The sequence below is a fragment of the Pinus tabuliformis genome, chromosome Q (assembly GCF_031772625.1).
Source record: "Pinus tabuliformis cultivar Carrire ecotype Pingquan chromosome Q, CPIR1, whole genome shotgun sequence".
Classification (NCBI taxonomy): Eukaryota; Viridiplantae; Streptophyta; class Pinopsida; order Pinales; family Pinaceae; genus Pinus; species Pinus tabuliformis.
This window is the reverse complement of record NC_142296.1, coordinates 292,578,559-292,601,410: the sequence shown is the minus strand read 5'-3', so window position 1 is coordinate 292,601,410 and position 22,852 is coordinate 292,578,559.

The following is a 22,852-nucleotide window of genomic DNA, read 5'->3' as shown; positions in this document are numbered from 1 at the left end:
CTTAAAGGGAAAAATATCAAACAACAAATCCAACACAACTTGAATAAAAGGGACAACAAGAAGCAGTTCAATAGCTGTCCCTATCTTCTTGCATAAAGATCTTTCCTTTCGTAGAATAAATCTTAATCAGTTTTAGGATATGTTCTTAGTTTCATTATTATATAAATAACTCTCTTCTCGAGTTGTTATGGGTTCAAGGTTCAAGGTTCATTGTTCATTATTTGTTAAGTAGTGACTGTTCATTCTACTTTGAACCTGGTTGCACCTTTGAAGGAAACTTTTCTAGACACTTGATGTACTCAGTCTTTTTGGAACCTTAATACAAAGTAGAGGATTCTGAATTTGGTCTTACAAAGTTTGTGTTATCCTTTAAGTTTTTCCAGTTATCAATCATTATGTTTTTCTTCATATGCTTATGACTTATAGAGATATCTAGGTAGGAATAATTGTGTCTCAATTTATTCCTATAAACTCCTGAAGTGATCATCTATTAAGAGAATGGATTAATGAACTGTCTGTTTAGCTAATTCCCTCTAATCGATAAATCATCAGTATCTTTTGTAAGCTTAAGTATATTGCCTTGAATCTTTGGAACATAGTTTAGAAGGTTTCCATACTTATGATTGTTCTATTTTACAGTCTAGAAATTGTGATAATCATATTATTTTCTATCTTCTTCTCACCACTATTTGATCTATATCATTGTGTAAAGCTTTATAGCAGCCATTTGCTGAGATATTAATATTATCCAAAGGATTAAGTATTTCAATTCCACATCTGTATTCATTCATTGGTCTTCCAAAACTAAAACCAAAAACCCCAAAACAATTATTTTAGATGCTCTAGCATTGGTAGTTGACCTACTACCATCTCAAAGGTAAAACATCAGACTGGCGCCGTTGCTGGGATGAAAATTTCTTTTAAGTTTCCCTTGGGACAATGATATTCATTCATTCTTTTCCTTTAAGGTGATTAAAGGGTTTATAAAGGTTAAAATCATTCACCTAGGTGACTACACACTCCCAAGCTGACACCTTTTAAACATACCAGATCTCGTTCAGACGCTGACATAGTTAGTCCTCTGTCAGATCTTGAAAGGATTCTGAAAAAAGCTAGTTCTAAAAGGGGACACCAACCATCTTTTTCTTCCTCTTCAGTCCTACAGTCTAAAGAATTATAATCATTTGATCCCTATAATTATATCCCATCTGATCCTGATTACTCCCATTTATTACCTAGGGTTTCTGAACTTCTAGATAAAGGAGATGATTTTAAGTCAACCTACCTTATTCATTCATTAGAATCTCATCCAATACCCACACTACCACCAGGATCACCTAAAACTGAATCTGATTTGGGTGTTAATCTACCAGAATATAAACCCATAGATTTCATATCCCCTACCACCTATCCATTTCCTTCCATTTTTGACCAACCTGAAGCTTCTTCTTCTGAACAACCTGAGGAGACCTTCTCTATATATACCAATCCTCTCTTTGAAACAAAAGAAGGTATTCCTTTACAGGTCCCAAAGTTAGTTCTTAAGACTCCTCTGAAGTCTCCCAGGAGATCTCCTCCTCCTTCACCTCTAACTAGTTTATCTACCCCTGAATCACCATATTCTTCCTACATCCACACAAACACCACATACTCCACCTGGACGACCTCATACACATCAAGCGCCTCATACACCACCTGCTGTCATGGCTTTTCGACCTATTGTACAGGCTAGATATGCTGCCTTAGTCTTACCTAATAACCTTGATGCATTCCTAGCTGGATACTTAAAATACCTTCCCAAGTACAACGGAGAAACTAGTCCCTCAGCTAAGGACCATCTTCAAGCTTTCCTAGACTTTGCAGACAACATGAATGTTGAACAAAAAAATGTTTATATGAGATTGTTTGTACAGTCACTTGAAGGAAATGTGAGGATTTTGTTTAGGCAGTTACCAGCAGCTTCCATTAGAAATTGGCAAGAGCTTACAACCATATTTCAAAATCAATGGGGTGTGAAAAAGGATCCTCTTTACTTCTTCACAGAATTTGAAGAGATTAAAAAGAACTTCGGTGAACCAGTATCAGATTTTATCAAAAGATTCAATAAACTCTATCACAAAATGCCTGCTGATTGTAAGCCCCCTGTAGCAGCAACTAAGTCTAGATTTTCTAAAGCTTTTGATGATGACTTTGTTGTTATGATATGAGAGAGAACTTCAAGAACTCTTGAAGATATGCAAACAAACACTATAGAAGTAGAAGCAAATAGGGTAGCCTCAACTTCTTTAAAACTTAAGGAAGAAAAGGCCCAAAGAAAACTCAAATCTGTTCAGACTAAATCAGAAGACTCAAAAATAGATGAAATAACACCTCTTCTTAGAAACCTATCAAATAGGATTTCAAAGATTGAGACCCAACCTAGGACAATACAACAAATAGTTACTAGACCCCAAAACCAAAATCAAGGTTAGTATAAAAGAAATCCACCACTACAAATTCTTCTGAGACCTAGCAATGATCAACAGGTTCCTACTCCTCTATTGATAGATGATCAACAACCTGATGATAATACTATGACAATTACTAAAGATATTAACCGTATTGATTGTTCTTCCAATCAAACAAACATCATTCCTCTCTCACAACAAAATCACGTTCAAGAAGATCAGGAAGCTTCACAGGTCTCTAAATATCACGCTTTCTCTGAATTTTTAATTCCAGAGTTAAACAAGAGGTATGATCTTAGGCCTAGGCCTGGTCCTGGGAGACCTCCAAAAGAAACTCCAATAATTGAACCACGTACCAAAATTGCTAAGCTCAAACAACTCTTATTCAACCCTTAGATCAGTCAATTGATACTACCCAAACTGGTAAAAACATTTTGACTACATTTAATGTTGAAAAATAATTAGAGAGGGTTAAGATCCCAATTCCACTGTAAGAGCTTTCTAAAAACGCCGGTTACAAAATCCAAGTCACAAAATGGATACAAAATACCTCGGTTGATGCTAATAGTGATTTCATAAGTCTGCAAGATGAAAAACCAGTAGTAGTTTTTGGCCCTAGTTCAGACATGATAGATGAGATAGTGCCTCCTTTCTATGTAACTCTTAAAACAAATGATTCCATGTTGTATAATTGTATGCTTGATTCAGGAGCATCACACAACCTTATGCCAAAATCTATCATGGACTATTTGAAACTCGACATAACTAGATCCTACCATGACCCGTACACCTTTGATTCTAAAAGGGTGCCCTGTTTGGGATTGATCAAGGATCTAGTGGTTACCCTTGCCCAAATTCCAGTGAAAAGTGTAGTGCTTGATATTGTTGTCACAGATATCCCTCCCAATTTTGGAATGCTCCTTTCTAGGTATTTCTGTGCCAAATTAGGGGGAACTCTACATATGGATATGTCATATGCCACTATTCCTGTTTATGGAGGAGAGCAATCAAGATTATATAGAGAGGTAAGATTTGTACATACTGTTTGTAAGACTGAACAACCAAGGAACCATCCAATTTATGCAATAGATCAAGACTTTGGTTGTTTTCAACTCACTTCAAACCAACATAAAACTCAAGTCAAAATTGAAGAGGTAGTTGAAAGTCCTGAACCAAACCAAACTGATATTTGGAAATTGTTCTTTGATGGCTCTTGCATGAAAGATGGGGCAGGAGCTGGAGTAGTTTTAATTTCACCTGAAAAAGAAAATATAACCCAATCATGTAAATTAGACTTCGAAGTTACAAATAATGTGGCTGAATATGAAGCTTTCCTTTTAGGATTGCAATTAGCCAAAAGCTTAAAAGTTCAAAACTTAAGTGTTTTTACCGATTCAGAGCTTATTGTTAAGCAAGTAAGAAATGTTTGCCAGACCAAGCACCCTAGACTTAGGTCCTACCGAAATGAAGTATGGGATTCAGTTGAAAACTTCTTTGATGCTTTTAATTTGACTCATATTCCCAGAGATCAGAATATTCATGCAGATGCCTTAGCTGTCTCTACTAGCTCTTTTAAAATTCCTGATCATACTGATGCACTCTATAAGATATAAGTCAAATATAGGCCATCTATCCCAGATAATCTGAAACATTGGCAAATATTCAAATATGATGAACATTTGAAATCATGTCTGCAGATAATAGATGATTTTTCATTTCTACAAATTGATGAATATAAAACTGAAATAAATGAAAATGCAGATGGAAATGATACTTCAGATTTTAAAACCCAAATTGCTAATCATGACATTATTCAATTATCTAGTAATTTTATTCCAAAAGAAGTCATTCCTTTAGAAAAATTGTTTGATCAAAATGATGTCCTTCGAAACCCTCAGTCCATTTCTTCAGAAGATGACATAGAAGAGATTAACATTGGAACTGATGAAGATATCAAAAACATCAAAATATGTGCATCTCTAGACCCTGATATCAAAGCTCAATATCTTAAGTTACTGCAAAATTATAAGGATGTTTTTTCTTGGACTTATGCTGATCTAAGGACCTATGATACTTCAAAAATACAGTTGCCTCGGGAGAATTGATGCACCTCTGAAGTGACCTTGGGAAAATCAAGTTTTCTCTTAGCTTGGTTGGCCAAATGACTTTCTTGATGAGTCCAATGATAGCTAGACACAAATATATTTCCAATGAGCTATCATGAGCTCAATTTGGAGTTGAGGAAGACCTTCAAAAGTTGACTACAACAACACTTTGCCTTTAGGTAGCCTCATTTTGCACATTTTGACAAGTCTTGGGAGATTTGATTTTTGATAGGAAAAAGAACTCCAAATTTAAAAATTCTAGTTTGGTTGGAAAGTAGACTCAATATCCTTTCCAACGAGCTATCCCACACCTAATTTGGACACCGAGAAGGCCTCCAAAAGTCTCATGAAAAAAGCACTACGCATTGGGTCACTGGCGCGACGCATAGAGCTGGCGCGGCGCATTGGGCTGCCCTCCATAGTGCAAAAAATACACTGGCGCGGCGCATAGAGAAGTGGTGGTGCATTGGGTTTGAGGCACGGCGCATAGAGCTACCAAGCCCGATTCTCTCAAAAACTCCCTCAAATTTCCAAAATCACTCAACTCTTCTAGTGTGCAAGTAAGCCAAGATATTTTCCTTGCTAGTAAAGGATTTTTTCTTAAAGTTTATGGTGGTTGTGTAAAAGAAAATTCAAACCCTAATACCTTGCAATTTCTCAAAAGCTATTGCCTAGGGTTTTTACTTGTCATTTTGCTGCCAAGTTTGTTCTACCACTCCCTCATTTTTTCACTCCTCCATTCATTTTCTCAGCTTATCCACCCATTCCATAACTCCCATATTTAGTCATCCCTATCCCCAATTCCCATTTTCCCAAGTCCTAACTACAAATCCTGAAACCCTAATTGCCATCCCAAACCCTAAATATCATCCCCTATATCCTTTCATTCCCTAAAACCCTACAGCTAGCATCAAACCCTCCCCTCATCAGTCCCACTCATCCATGGCACTAAAAAACATGAAGGCAAAATCGGCAAGCTGCCCAAAGGAGGAGGGTGGAGTTCACTTCACTTGAGTAGGAGGTTAAGGCCGATGGGGAGTCATTGCTAGAAAAGGCCATCAATGAGAAGAATATGCTGAGAAACTTGTCATATCATTATTTGTCGAGGAACATGGTGTGCCAAGCTAGAATCAGGAGCTTGAAGGCAAAATTGAAGAGAGCATCAAAGAGGCAAAAAGAGCAAGATAAACTTCAGATCTTGGCCAAGGCTTCCTTGGCCCATCACAGCACTTGATGGAGAAGACTCAGCCCAAATTTCAAAAAAATTTGGGACACTTTTTGCATTTTTAAAATTTTTGGACTAAAACACAGAATTTTTTGCCCTACGCGCCGCGCCACGTGGCGCTCGCTTTTTCTAGGAGCCTCCAAATGAAAAAAACTCAGCATTTTTGGATTTTTATTGAAAAAATATGCTTTCCTACCAATGGCTAAGAAATATGGACAGGTTTTGAGCCCTCAAAAAGGTAAAAAACACTCAAAAAATGACCTCACTGCCCCTATTTTGACACACAGGAAGCAATGTTGGGAGAACTGACTTTTGGAGGGGCAAATGGAGGTCAAATTGAAAAATTCCACTTGGTTTGGAAAGTAGACAGGTAGAACTTTCCAAAAAGCACACTTGGAGCTAATTTGGACATTGGGAAGGCCTCCAAAAAAGGGTCCAAACAGGAACTATGCATAGAGAATCACGCGTGATGCATAGAGGAAATTTTGCCAGTTTGACCAAGTATTGCTCTGTTTTTCGCCCAGCTTTGGCCAGTTTGACTTTTTCACTTTCTTAATGGAAAATTTGTGATGTAATTTAATGTACATTGATGGATCATGATGAAAATATGTCAAATTTTCAGTTGTAGAGGTAGATTCATCAGTCTAAAAGTTGTTTGAAACTAAATGAATCAGTTCCCTTGTTTCTAGAGGCATGCTTTTCTGTTGCCTAATTTCTAGTTCTCAGTTTAGAATTAGTTGAAACAGCTCCTAAACATTTGAGCTCGACCCCTAGAGGATAGGATGAGCTATGGTTGTCTATATTATGTTGTTTTTTAGTCTTTAGCATGGTTGGACTGTTGAGAAAGCAAGGAGCTTCATTGTACACTCATATCAGCATTTTGGCTAAGGAATTGAGACCAGGGTTTGTAGCACTCTTTGGGATCTCTGTGGCATTTGTTTTGGTATAGTGCTTTTATTTTTAATTGTGAATTTACTTATGTGTTATGTATGACATTGTCTATCTTGTTTCTTCCTAACTAAATCAAACAAGAGTGTAAGTAGAATCCATTGAAATTGCAGTGCTCTACTTGAGGTTTGCTTTAGTTTCTTGATGTTTTCAGCTGTTTGGAGAGGATCCATGGTTTCTCTTGCCCTCTTCAACTCCTCACTTTTCTAAACCCTCCACTTCATTTGATTTGAAGTGCCAAAATCAGTTGCCTACCTTGCCCCATTGAGATCTCTGCAAAGCTGAGCCTCATTCCCCGCACCCAAAATCGGCTTTTCCATTTGAGCCAGCAAAAACATCTTTAAATTCAATCAAACCCTTTGCACACATACCTAGCCTAAGATCAATAATTATATCAGTCATCTCAAGCCTTTAGTGATCATATTTTGCTGAGATCGACCTGGAGAGAGCCCTCTCCTGACCTGGTAGGGTTAGCTACCAGGTTAAGTGTGGTTTGATGTTGGTCCTGGATCCTACCTTTCTCAGCCTGAGGTAGATTTAGGTGCTAACATAGTGGTGACCATACTGGGGAAGAAAATTTGTTTTCATTGTTTGGCTTTGTAGACTACAGACGGAGCTTGAAGTTAGCCAGGTATTCTTCGAAACGCTTTTGCTTTGCATTAGCGCAAGTAGATAAAAGCTGCTTCAGTCAATCTCCGGTCTAGTCTTATAAGCTGAACATCTGACTTGCAAATTGCCCCAATAACATGTATCAAGTTCAGATCTGATTGTTGATGGTGGACAATGATCAAACACTGGAAAGGCTGAAATCATTCACCTGGCGATTCTAAATCATTTTTGAGATCAGATCCAAAGACTCCACTGGAGGATGATCCTGACCAACAGAAACATGAAAGGACAATATGGCAAGATCAGGTATTCAAGTTGGAATTTCATCCAAGACATTTTGTTCTTTGTTGTAAATTATTTCTTCTCTTTTCCCGAGAATGTCAAGAAGGCTTTGCAAAGTATATTGTGTTTGAGAAGAGATCGTCGGCCTGCATTTGATTCCTTCCCCTTGAAGATTGTAAATACCAAAGATTTGCATGCCTTTGAGCTTGATCAAGACCCTTTTTCTGAATCTTATGATAACCATCTTCAAAATGATGAGCCTCAAGAGACCAAGACTAATTCTACTCCTTCTGTACATACCCCTATACCTTGTAAAATTCGAGTTCGATATAAGCCTCTGATTTTACCTCCTATATCCCATGCCTTCCCTAAAAATCATGACCTATATCTGCCAAGATTTGATGGTGAACGCAACAACATCATTGTTGAGAGACATGTATTGAACTTTGAGTCTTTTCTTAATCTTTTTGAAGTTGATGAAGAAGATGTCAGTATTAGGCTTTTTTCTCCTTCTTTGCAAGGCAAAGTCAAGAGTTGCTTCAAAACCCTGCCTGATGAAGCATCTTAGATTTACAGCAGTTCATCAAAGTTTTCCTCGACATGTGGGTGGTAAGACAAAACCCTTTCTTGATTATAGAAGAGTATAACCAGCTGAAAAGATAGCCAGGGGAGACAGTACAACAATTTTCTGCCAGGTTTAACCAAGTCTATTTTTTGATGCCGGTTAATATAAGACCTCCTCTTGGATCTGCTCTCTTGCACTACCCGGGTGCCTTTGATCTAGAAATGGAGTTTCAGCTGAGAGAAAGGAATCTTGCAACACTTGAAGAGATGCAGAACAGTGCAGTAGATGTAGAGGCTCATTTGCTGATCTGAAGGGCAAAGTTGAAGGAAGAAAAGATGAAAAACATAGATCCGGAGGAATCAACATCTCTAGAGGTAAAGGTTGACATTTTGGTAAGTGCAGTGGAAGAGATAGTGCAAAGGATCACCACAAGGAATGAGTACAGTGTTCAAGCCCATCGCTCACTAATTGAAGAAGAACAAGTTGCTTCTCCAAAACATTTTCTTTCTTACCCCAGTTGTCATAGATCTGATAATGATTGTTTTATAGATCATCTTGGAGAAGAGAGATCTGTTGATATGACATGTATGCTTGATGATGTGTTTTATACTGACGATTTGCCTCAGTTTGATCAGTATGATGATGATTATGTTCTCCAAACAGAAGCTAATCTTGCAGACAAATCAGTAGCTAGTTTGTGGGAGGAGGAAGTTCACTTACAACAGCTTGAATACAGTGATCAACCGATGCATATCAGCTATGACAGTGATGAGGAAAGTGTAGCAAATTTTGAAGTAAGTGAAGGATCTTTGCCTTTTTGTTTTGATTCATTTCAATTCATTAGAGACAACTTTCATGCAATCAGAAATCAATTGTCGACAAGTTTTGATCTGGATCATCTTGAGGACAATGAAAACCTTGTTCAAGACTTCTCATATCCAGATTTGCAGCCTCCGAATGCCATTGATTGTCAAGTTGCAGATGAAGACTTGGAAGCTGGCACATATGATCTTATGATACAAGATGATTTTGTACCATTTTGTTTTGAATCATTTCAGTTTTTGAAGGGTAAATTGCATAGTATATCTTCAAATGAGCAGCCTATAGGGAATCATGTAATCACATCAGAGCCAATAGAAAATGGGTTGCAGCGGTCTTTTCATGTTTTTCACGATCCAATAGCTGATGTGTTGGATGATGTTTGCAGTCAAAGTCCTTCCCAATTGACTATATGTGATCTTGAAATGTGTACTGATACAAACTTGATCCGGCAACGGGTCTCTTTGTCATTTTCAGCAGGAGTCTCGTCACAAAGCTCAGATCAAATTTTGCATTCATGGTATGAGAATAAGAGAAGTAATCCATTGGATGAGCTAAGTCCCAGTGTGCATGAACTTCAAGATCCTTATGCAGTGTTTCTGGAGGCGGATAGAGAATCCATATTATTCAACGGATCTGTTCACAAGTTTTCATGGGAGTTGCCTTTCAGTAGTTCTCTCTTGTTATTCATAAGCAAGCACTTGCAGAGAATTCAAACAGTAGCCAGAATACTTGGTTGCATTGGTTGTTTCATTTCACTTGATCAGGTGATGAATGAAACTGTTAGAGTAGGTTTTGATGAATAAGCTCTACTTTGAGCATCATTTCCAATTTGTCGGTTGTGTTTAAGTGTTGAGTCAATTTTTAGTTGAGTGAGAGTCAGTTTGTGTTGTCAAGTCGTCAGTTTTCAGTCATGCATTTCAGCTTGAGTTTTTGACTCCATTGCCCAATGGATAAGGCACTGGTCTGCTCTCCCAAAGATCTGCCGTTCTTGGCACCTCCAAGGAGCTACCATCCCCATTGGAGCCAATGTTAGTTTCAGTCTTTGCAGCCTTCCTCCAGTGATCAAACATGCTCTTACAAAGTGATTTTAAGGTGTCAAGGTCAAATTTTGTCATTTCAGTGAGTCTTCAAGTAAAATTTGGTCACTAGGTATTAGGTCTAGGGTTTGCTTTCACTCCTTTCAAAGTTGTCCAAATGTCGGTCCATGTCACCATTCAACTGAGTGTACCATCATTCAGAGGGTTTTCATCATCATGTCAAGTTCCACTAGGTCATTTTACACCTTGTTCATGCTTCAGTTGTGCCTAGGTAAGGTTCATTTCCCTCTCCTAGGGTTTTGAAGGAAATTTCTCTTGGATGGTCAAATCATCAGCAAAACTTGTATCCTGATGTTCATGCACCTTCCCCTATCCTTAATGTACCTTATTAAATACTTCCCACCACTGATATCTCTCAAATTCCTCGTTTTCGCACAAACCCTAGTTTCTTGCTACAACTTAACAATTTTCTAGGCTAGGCCTGTGTTTTGCCCTTTTGGACCCCTTCCCCTCACTCAATCTTTGAAATTCAACTTTCCCCTACTTTCCCCTACTTCCCCTTATCCCCTTCATTTCACTTCATTTCGATAAATCCCCTGTTCCACACGTCGGGGTAGGTTTTACTCCAATGATGTTTCTGAGAAAGAAAAGATGAATTTAGGAAAAATGAGAGATTTTTTTGTCCACAATAGACCAAGGAAGAAAAACCTCCTTCAATTTTTACACAAGTGTCATGGTTTTAGAGAAATGTCAAAAATACAGTTGCCTCGGGAGAATTGATGCACCTCTAAAGTGACCTTGGGAAAATCAAGTTTTCTCCTAGCTTGGTTGGCCAAATGACTTGCTTGATGAGTCCAATGATAACTAGACACAAATATATTTCCAATGATCTATCATGAGCTCAATTTGGAGTTGAGTAAGACCTTCAAAAGTTGACTGCAATAGCACTTTTCCTTTAGGAAGCCTCATTTTGCACATTTTGACCAGTCTTGGGAGATTTGGCTTTTTACAGGGCAAAGGAACTCCAAATTGAAAAATTCTAGTTGGGTTGGAAAGTAGACTCAATAAAATTTCCAACGAGGTATCCCACACCCAATTTGGACACCAGGAAGGCCTCCAAAAGTCTCCTGTAAAATGCGCTACGCATTGGGTCACTGGCGCGACGCATAGAGCTTGCACAGTGCATTGGGCTGCCCTCCACAGTGCAAAAAATACACTAGCGCGGCGCATTGGGTTTGATGCATGGTGCATAGATCTGCCAAGCCTGATTCTCTCAAAAACTCCCTCAAATTGCCAAAATCACTCAACTCTTCTAGTGTGCAAGTAAGCCAAGATCATTTCCTTGCTAGTAAAGGAGTTTTTCTTAAAGTTTATGGTGGTTGTGTAAAAGAAAATTCAAACCCTAATACCTTGCAATTTCTCAAAAGCCATAGGGTTTGTACTTGTCTACCACTCCCTCATTTTTTCACTCCTCCATTCATTTTCTCAGCTTATCCACCCATTCCCTAACTCCCATATTCAGTCATCCCTATCCCCAATTCCCATTTTCCCAAGTCCTAACTACAAATCCCCAAACCCTAATTGCCATCCAAAACCCTAAATATCATCCCCTAAACCATTTCATTCCCTAAAACCCTACAGCTAGCATCAAACCCTCCCCTCATCAGTCCCACTCATCCATGGAGCTCAAAAACATGAAGGCAAAACCGGCAAGCTGCCTAAAGGAGGAGGGTGGAGTTCACTTCACTTGAGCAGGAGGTTAATGCCGATGGGGAGTCATGGCTTGAAAGAGACAATATCCACTTGGAAATAAAGTTAGAAAAGGCCATCAATGAGAAGAATATGCTGAGAAACCTGTCATATCATTATTTGTCGAGGAACATGGTGTGCCAAGCTAGAATCAGGAGCTTGAAGGCAAAATTGAAGAGAGCATCAAAGAGGCAAAAAGAGAAAGATAAACTTCAGATCTTGGCCGAGGCTTCCTTGCCCCATCACAACACTTTATGGAAAAGACTCAGCCCAAATTTAAAAAAATTTGGGACACTTTTTGCATTTTTGAAAATTTTGGACTAAAACACATAATTTTCTGCCCTACGCGCCGTGCCACGTGGCGCTCGATTTTGATAGGAGCCTCAAAATGAAAAAAACTCAGCATTTTTGGATTTGGCATGAAAAAATATGCTTGCCTACCAATGGCCAAGAAATTTGGCCAGGTTTTGAGCCCTCAAAAAGGTTAAAAACACTCAAAAAATGACCTCACTGCCCCTATTTTGACACACAGGAAGCAGTGTTGGGAGAAATGACTTTGGGAGGGGAAAATGGAGGCCACATTGAAAAATTTCACTTGGGTTGGAAAGTAGACAGGTATACCTTTCCAACAAGTACACTTGGAGCTAATTTGGACATCGCTAAGGCCTCCAAAAGTGGGTCCAAACAGGCCCTATGCATAGAGAATCAGCCGCAACGCATAGAGGAAATTTTTCCAGTTTGACCAAGTATTGCTCTGTTTTTCGCCCAGCTTTGGCCAGTTTGACTTTTTCACTTTCTTAATGGAAAATTTTTGATGTAATTTACTGTACATTGATGGATCGTGATGAAAATATGTCAAATTTTCACTTGTAGAGGTAGATTCATCAGTTTAAAAATTGTTTGAAACTGAATGAATCAGTTCCCTTGTTTCTAGAGGCATGCTGTTCTGTTACCTAATTTCTAGTTCTCAATTTAGAATTAGTTGAAACATCTCCTAAACATGTGAGCTCGACCCCTAGAGGATAGGATGAGCTATGATTGTCTATATTATGTTGTTTTTCATTCATTAGCATGGTTGGACTCTTAAGAAAGAAAGGAGCTTCATTGTACACTCATATTAGCATTTTGGCTAAGGAATTGAGACCAGGGTTTGCAGCACTCTTTGGGATCCCTATGGCATTTGTTTTGGTATAGTGATTTTCTTTGTAATTGTGAATTTATTTATGTGTTATATATGACATTATCTATTTTGTTTCTTCTTAACTAAATCAAACAAGAGTGTAAGTAGAATCCATTGAAATTGCAGTGCTCTACTTGAGGTTTGATTTAGTTTCTTGATGTTTTCAGCTGTTTTGAGAGGATCCATGGTTTCTCTTGCCCTCTTCAACTCCTCACCTGTCTAAACCCTCCACTTCATTTGATTTGAAGTGCCAAAATCAGTTGCCTACCTTGCCCCATTGAGATCTTTGCAAAGCTGAGCCTCATTCCCCGCACCCAAAATCAGCTTTTCCATTTGAGCTGGCAAAAACATCTTTAAATTCAATCAAACCCTTTGCACATATATCTAGCCTAAAATCAATAATTATATCAGTCATCTCAGGCCTTTAGAGATCATATTTTGCTGATTTTGACCTGGAGAGAGCCCTCTCCTGACCTGGTAGGGTTAGCTACCAGGTTAAGCGTGGTTTGATGGTTAAGCGTGGTTTGATGTTGGTCCTAGATCCTACCTTTCTAATCCTGAGGTAGATTTAGGTGCTAACAAATACAGCATAAGATTCCTTTGAAGCCAGAAGCAAAACCTTATCAACATAAACTTAGAAGGATAAATCCAGCCCTTCTACCAATTGTAGAAAGGGAGATTAAGAAAATGCTAGATGCTTAGATCATCCTCCCTCTTAGATATTCTAATTGGGTTGCAAATCTAGTTCCTGTTAGAAAGAGAAATGGAGAAATAAGACTCTGTGTGGATTTTAGAAATTTGAACAAGGCATCATTAAAAGATAATTATCCTTTGCCCAAAATGGATCAGTTACTTCAAACGGTTTCAGGAGCACAAAGACTTTCTATGCTTGATGGTTTTTCATATTACAATAAGTGAATGTTGATACAACAGACAAAGAGAAGACAACCTTTACTACACCCTGGGGTACATTCATGTACGCTAGGATGCCATTTGGCTTAACCAATGTTGGAGCAACATTTCAGAGAGATATGGACATAGCTTTTATGGGTCAGGTAAATAAATTTGTGGTTATTTATTTTGATGACATAACTGTTTTTTCTAAATCTGATCAGAAATATCTAAACCACTTAATGAAGGTTTTTGACAGGTGTAGAAAATTTGGAATATCATTGAACCCTAAGAAGTCCTTGTTTGTTGTCAAAGAAGGAAAACTGTTGGGCCATATAATTTCAAAGGAGGGAGTAGTAATTGACCCCAAATGAGTATTTTCCATTGAAACATTGACCTTACCTAGAAACAAGAAGGAGATTCAAGCTTTTCTAAGAAAGATTATTTTTCTAAGGATATTTATTCCATATTATGTAGAGATTGTAAAAGATATAACTGACATGCTCCAAAAGGACCATGAAGTCAAATGGACTGCCTCTTCTAGGCATGCATTTGAACAAATAAAAAGGGCTATCTCTGAAGCTCCCACCTTAGCCAGCCCTGATTATACTAAGCCATTTAGTATTTTCTCTTTTTCCTCTGAAACAACCCTTGCTACCATTCTATTATAGAAAAATGAACATTCCCATGATGAAACCATAGCCTTTTTCAGCAAGGTTATGAGAGATGCTAAGCTTAAGTATGACATCATTGAGAAGCAAGCCTATGCCCTTATTCATGCCCCAAAATCATTCAAATTGTATGTCTTACATTCACCTATTACTTCTTATGTCCCTAATAGTGCTGTGAAAATTGTCCTAAGTATGACATCATTGAGAAGCAAGCCTATGCCCTTATTCACGCCTTGAAATTGTTCAAATTGTATGTCTTAAATTCACCTATTACTGCTTATGTCCCTAATAGTGCTGTGAAAATTGTCCTAACCCAACCAGACACTGATGGGAAAAGAGATAGATGGATCACACAAATTTTGGAGTTTGATCTAACTATCAAGACCACGAAGCTAGTAAAAGGTCAAGGATTAGCCAAGCTTCTACCTGAATCCAACTGCAAAGTACTTGGAATCAATTCTGTTTTAGAAATACAAGGGAAGAATACACAAGAACCTTCTGCCCTTGTAGAAGAGGAGAATCCGCAAGAACCTTCCCTTCATCCTAAAGAAAATAACCCACAAGAACCTTTACCTTCAGAGTAGATCAGTCCTATACACATTGATGAAAAATTCTTGTTGTCAAACTAGTATCAAGATATTGTAAATTTCTTGATCCATTTTGAGTGTCTAGCATCATTCTCCAAAACGCAGTGTAAAACCATTAAGTTAAAATCAGTCAAGTACTGCATTGTAAATGCAAATTATACTGGAAAGATCCATTCAATATTTTGTTATTATGTTTAACAGAATCAGAAACTGAAGGAACCATTGATCAGTTTCATACAGGATTTTCTGGGGGACTTTATGCTTGGAGAGCAATAACATACAAGATTCTGAGGGGAGGATTTTATTGGCCCACATTGTTCTTACAAGTAGGGGCAAAGGTCAGAGGTTGTGTTCTTTGTCAAATGTTTGCTGGTAAACAAAAATTAGCGGCTCTTCCACTCATTCTATCAATAGTTTCAGCACCTTTTTCTCAATGGGGATTAGATTTTGTTGGAGACATTCACCCCACTTCAAGTAAATAGCATAGATGGATCCTGACTACAACAAACTACTTTACTAAATGGGTGGAAGAAATTCCAGTCAGAAATGCGACTGATTCAGTAGTAATTAAGTTTATTGAGGAGAATATCTTATCTAGATTTGGTTGCCCAACTCAAATTGTCACTGATAATGCAACAACTTTTTCTAGTGTTAAAATGATTGGCTTTTGCCAGAAATATCAGTTTCTGTTACATCATTCAACTCCATACTACCCTCAAGGTAATGGCCTTGCAAAGTCATTAAACAAAAGTCTGGTAAAGGTAATAAAAAAGACTCTATCTGATCATAAGGAGAGTCGGGATTCACATTTGATTTATGCAGTATGGGAAAACATAATTACTCCAAAGAGATCAACCGGAAAATCTCCATTTCAATTAGTCTATGGGAAAGATGCAATCTTCCCTACGAATTTGGCCTTCCCTGGTTTAAAATTTCTGTAGGATTCAACAGATGAACTTGATGATTTTTTAAGAAGAATAAATCAGATTATTGAACTTAATGAAAACAGAGATGAAGTTCAACACAAATTGAAGAATTATCAGAATAAGATGAAGGCCATGTTTGACAGAAGAGCCAGGGAAAGAGACTTTAAGGAAGGTGATCTAGTTCTAAGATGGGATGCCAGGAGAGAAGAGAAAGGAAAGCATCGCAAATTTGACAATCTATGGTTTGGACCTTTAGCAATTGCTGAAGTGAAGGGTAACAACACTTTTGTGTTGCAAAATCTTGAGGGTCTATATTCCACTTATCCTGTAAATGGAAGGTTTCTCAAACATTACATTTAGTACTAAGAAATTGAAATAGTTTTCATTGTAAATACTTCGGTTTTCTTTCACTTTTCAAGATGTCAGTGTGATTTTTATTATAGCAAGGACTCCATAGCCCGAGGAGAAGGCACATGGATCTGCAGGTTCTCTGCATTCTACAGGAGAAAGCAGTCCCCAGATGGAGCCAATGTTGTAGAATTTTTTGGTTTTGATAAGATAGAATATTTGAAAAAATGTTAAATTAGGATATGGACATAAAAATATTGAATAAAATGTTTTTGAAAATATCTTGATGATGATGTCCATATGAAAGAAAACATTAGGTTATATGCCCTAAAAAATCAAGGCAAAAAGAAAATGTTAGGTTAGAAAGAAAAGAAAACAAATAAACTCTGAAAGTGAACAAGTCCAAATGCCACTACTATTTTTTCTGCAAAATAATGGTTTTGTGCAGCTTGTCATAAATGCCACAACCCATGACAGTCAAATAGTTTAATCTTGACTGCTTCATGCTTTAAATTTGATGTTATAATTAGAGAATAAAGCTCTGGCCAAACTGTTTAATCTTGGTAGATCAGTAGTTAGGTAGAGAATAATAAGGCATTCATCAGTTTAATCTGAGCCCTTGGACGTTATACGATTAGAATTAGATAGTTTTCTTTTGTAAAATAAAAAGAAAGGGAAAAGGGTTTGCTAGCTTAAATGCACCCAGTAAGTGAAGAAAAAATGATAGGATAAGAAAAGGGTAAGTAGAAGAAAGGTTGCAAAAGTATAATAATTGATTGGACAAATTGTACATTTATCATGCTTTACCATATGTTTCTGTGTCCATGAGACAATTACACAAAGCAAATGAAGGTCTACAAGATCAATTAATTAACTTCCCTCATCCCCATTCATCCTTATATTTACTAATTTCCCCTTCCCACCTTCATAGAGTTCATATTCATTCATTTTCCATAAAAAACCCTTTTTCCTAAGGTTAAAATCCTTTTTGCCTAGGAAAAGTGAAAACCCCATGCTAAATACCATTTTACCCAAAAAACCACAAAAATATGTTTAGCCTAAGTATTGATGTATATATATAAAAAGCAAATAACTTATGAAAAAGCATTATACTTAGTGTATTTCCCCTTTCCGCTCATGTTTCATATTAACGCTAACTTATAGTATTAAACTCCTAAGAGTTCCCTTTTCCTGTATATTATTAACTTCCTTTATTAAATAATCTGAAACCATTAGTTTATTATAAAACTATGTATTCAATAAAACATTGCATGTCAGCGGATCGTAACCTTTTGAATGTGCATGCACTCTCCTCTGCATTGCGATATGTAATGTGTGATGGACCTGGACCCAACGCAAATATATTCATAATTCATTGCCATTTCGCATCCGCCCTTCATCGTAAGTCCCGGATGGAACACACACCCTCCACCAATGCGACCTCCGATATGTGATGGGAACCCAAACTCGATGCAGTATTATCCATGATTTATTTTCCACATCGCATCCGGCCCCTATCGCATTCCTTTGTTGTGGGCCTTCCTTCGCTAAAATGCTATTGCGATACGCGATGAACTCGGACCTGACGTCATTTATCTGTCCGAATTCATACTATTTCAAGTCCGCCATACCGTGTTTTGTGAAGGATTTCTTTGTTAAATTGTTTTTATTGTTTAAACAAAGAACCAACCTAAACCTCTGTTTAACCATAAAAGCCCACTAATCTCAGTTTTTAACCCATAATAAAGCCATACCACCATGATTAATCGTGGGCCCCTCCACTGCTCTTTCGCTCCACCACCCTCCAATCTAATGCATTCAAATCCAATGACCGTTAGCGATTTCGGGTTGGCTCTCTGTCCTAGCATTACCTACCCAAAAAGGTAGTATTCCACTGACCTCCCCTTGCTACGTGTCAGGCTCAGACTATATCGGGTGATCCCTCCCAAAACTACCCGTGCTTCATAATTGGTGCGATGAAAACCAAAACCACCTCCTGCATAACAACAAAATGGTCACTGTTCACTTTACTCTATAATTCAAAAAGTAATCTGTTTTTCCGTTTAAACGTAAAATCACCATTTTTCTTTGTTTCGCCTGTTTACAAAGTGAAACCCCCATAAGCCTTTGCGATCAATAAAGCCATTGTTTTATCTTCCGATACGGTCTTGACTCCTTCCAATATCCTTTCGAGCTCAATAAAGCCATTGATGACCTTCTCTCTCACCTATATTTTTTTTAACAATCTTTGTGTTTTGCAGGTAAAAACTTCTGTTGTAGGCTTACAAATAAAAAGCCCGTGTACAGTTGGAAGACAAATACGAAGATCATATCAAATCACTTTACCCTGTAACATAAAATCTAAAGCGATTTACTGTTGAAAAACACAGTAAAAACCTGAAATGCACAGTAAAGGTAAAAAAGAACACAGTAAAGGTTACTCAACAGGGTCAAAGGATATTCACAGAGTTTAAAGAGTATCAAATGAAAGATCAAATGAAGGAATCAACCAGCGTAAAGGATACAAACAATCAAGCAGCTTAAAGGGAAAAATATCAAACAACAAAGCCAACACAACTTGAATAAAAGGGACATCAATAAGCAGTTCAATAGCTTCCCCTACCTTCTTGCATGAAGATCTTTCCTTTCCTAGAATAAATCTTAATTAGTTTTAGGATATTTTCTTAGTTTCATTATTGTATAAATAACTCTCTTCTCAAGTTGTTGTGGGTTCAAGGTTCAAGGTTCATTGTCCATTATTTGTTAAGTAGTGAATGTTCATTCTACTTTGAACCTGGTTGCACCTTTGAAGGAAGCTTTTCTAGACACTTGATGTACTCAGTCTTTCTGGAACCTTAATACAAAGCAGAGGATTCTAAATTTGGTTTTACACAATTTGTGTTATCCTTTAAGTTTTTCCAGTTATCAATCATTATGTTTTTCTTCATATTCTTATGACTTATAGAGATATCTAGGTAGGAATAATTGTGTCTCAATTTATTCCTATAAACTCCTGAAGTGATCATCTATTAAGAGAATGGATTGATGAATTGTCTGTTTAACTAATCCCCTCTAATCAATAAATCATCAGTATCTTTTGTAAGCTTAAGTATATTGCTTTCAATCTTTGGAACGTAGTTTAGAAGGTTTTCATACTTATGATTGTTTTGTTTTATGGTCTGGAAACTGTGATAATCATATTATTTTCTATCTTCTTCTCACCATTATTTGATCTATATCACTATGTAAAGATTTATAGCAGCCCTTTGCTGAGATATTAATATTATCCAAAGGATTAAGTATTTCAATTCCACATCTGTCTTCATTCATTGGTCTTCCAAAACTAAAACCAAAAACCCCAAAAAAATTCTTTTAGATGCTCTGGCATTGGTAGTTGACCTACTACTATCTCAGAGGTACAACACAAACCCGATGATTTTATTTAAACTTGTAGCTCCGATGCGTATGAATTTTATAAAAGCACTAGGTCGCTACTGATATAACAAAACCTGTGTTGTTAATTTGAATAATGCATCGGGGCTGGAAATAATATTTTGTAGCACTGGGGCATTAGTTCTATAAAGGTACTGTTGCTTTAAGAATTACAATGCAATGGGGTGTTAAATGTAAAAAATATCGGTGCTTGAAGAATATAATGCCTCGGTGCTGTCATTTTCAGAAAAGTCACTGACCATGCAAAAAATATTGTCGTAATAATGCTTTTAGATAAATAACGCACCAGTGTGTGTTTATGTTATAGAAACACCAATCTTTTATATGATATTCTTTTTTTGAAACATCGACTTGTGACAGTGCAATTATTGTAAATTTTTAAATCCATTATTCATTGAGAAATCAACATATGTCTTATAACAATAGTCATATGAATTAAATTTTGATTAGTGGATTTGTAGATGATGTTTGGATTAATTTGTTATATTATCAAATTTTGCATCTCTTCATTATAATATTTAATCATTTATATATTTAATCAGTGGTGTAACATTTCATAACGACATTGGACAACACAATAGAATAAATTAAAATGTATTTTATTATATATCAACAAGAGACTCTTTGTTATAAAAAATGGGATAGTTATTGGTATCCCCTTGTCTTTCAATTGGGACACTATGTCCATTACATTATACAAAACGACTGATTTTCATAGACAATTATTTCAAAAAATACAACAAATTGCATTGATATCCAAATAGATACTTATTCTTCGCCTTAACTACTATCAGTGCTTGAGATACTTCCATGACTTGGGTTATTTGGATGAATGTTCTGTTGATTGTATTGATTGGTTTTGTCTTCTTGATTTTGTTCCATCTGCAAACACAAAAATAAAGTGTAACGAGTGTATCTACATTGGTGAGAATAATGAAAATTGAAATAAATAATATACATCAATGTAAATTGAATAGCAATATACAATAGAAAGAAGTGACTCATGAACTATAGACATGGTTTCAAAACCAAGTCTCATGCCTTGTTGCAATAACTCCTATGTTGGCGTAGTTCGATACTTTGTTTACTGCAACTTTTATACCCTATTATAAATCATAAAATTAATAAAAAGGATTTTTTTGTTCTATTAATTATAAAATCAGAGAAGTAAAACAACATAGATACTTACAAATACCATAATTAATTTTTGATATGCCAACATATACTCACAACCCATATTTAACCCAATGTCAAACAATTCTTCTGATGGCGCTTCTTTGTATGTTAGCACCTATTAGAAGAAATTCAAGGATCGTCGTTGTAAAACAACTTAAAACATACAAAAATGAAACCTTGGGTTGTTATAAGGAAATATTAACAACTACTCACAAACTTTGATATCAACCCTTCTCTTCCTTGTCATCTTGTTTTATGTGCTGAATGAGTTCCATTTTGTTTTGTTTTGTGTAAGAAAATACTTGAAAATTAATATTTAATGCTAAATTATTTGTTTATATGTATAAATTCGTTCATGATTACGTACATTTGAAGCATTTTGTTGTTGAGATGGCTCCTCGCGTGATGCAATTATGTCCGTTTCTTTGACCATTTCCTTGTACACTTTTTTGGACATTCCTACAGACATGTTTCACTTGTCAACTCATTGATCCTTAGGGATTTTCATAATCTTCATGAAAAAAGTAATAAACTATTTTTATATTGATATATGAAAACTATATATAACAAAATTGATATTAATAAATGAATGGTTTGTAGTAATATATACATATAATTCTAAAAAATCATTTTAATTAAGAAAAATACCTATTGAATGATTGTTTTTTGTTGTTGTATGCTTTGGCTATTGCAAGTATGATATGTCCTCATTGACCATTTCTCTGGAAACCCTTCATGTAGTTTAGATATAATTTTGTTCTTGGAATCAATGGATTGATATTTGTATTGTAAGTGAAAAGTATGTCTATACGTTCGTTCGACTATATCCCTCATTGTTTTGTAAAATCCTCCCACTTTCATTAATGTCCAAAACCACTCCAGATGAGCTAAGAACCAATTCATCATAATTTACATGTTCTATAAATTTTATTTTCTTAGAATGACATTGATCTTTTCCTTTGTTGTTTCTCCCTATAGAATACTAAACATATATGAATTAATAGATTGTTTGAAGCATGTTATCTAATATTCTTAAGTATATTATTAATGAAAAAACTCATATTCAATAGTATTTTTTCATTCACCTGATTCATCATTTTGCAATTTTTCTATCAGAATTTTATGCTCTTCTGGACTTAGATTAGAAATAATGTTATCAACCTTCTTCATTTTGTGGCTCTGCATGACACATATGAAATAATGTTATCAACCTTCTTCATTTTTTGTCTCTGCATGACACATAATAACCAATACATATTAGTTAAACTTACATATAGTTCAAACATATTAATTTTGTAAAGAATTTACAAAGAACTTGTATTTTCTGTTTTTTTGAATGTGTTATCATTGTGCCAATTAGTATTTTTGTTACTTGACAATTTATCACACATTTATTTGTTAATATACAACATGTACCATTCAATACAAAATCCATTAAATATATTTTATACATTTAAATCAAATCATTTTTAGCCAAAAATAACTTTGGTAACTGGTGCGGTTAATTGAATAAACACCATGGTGCGTTTAATCTACTAAACACATCGGATATTTAATTGTTCAACACAGACAACGAAAATGATTTTTTAAAAATAATTTTAAATTATGGCAATGCGATTTGTAATGGTAAAAGCACCGCCATCACTTAACTATGCTATTTGGTAGAGGCGAGCTGGTGTGTTATATTACACCAGACGCACCGATAAACATGATGGATATGGATGACAAGATTTGGTGCGATATGTAATGATAGAAGCATCACCAACACCGAAACGTTATATTATAGATGGCGCACTACAAAACAAATATCGTTTAAAAAAAATGGACAGTG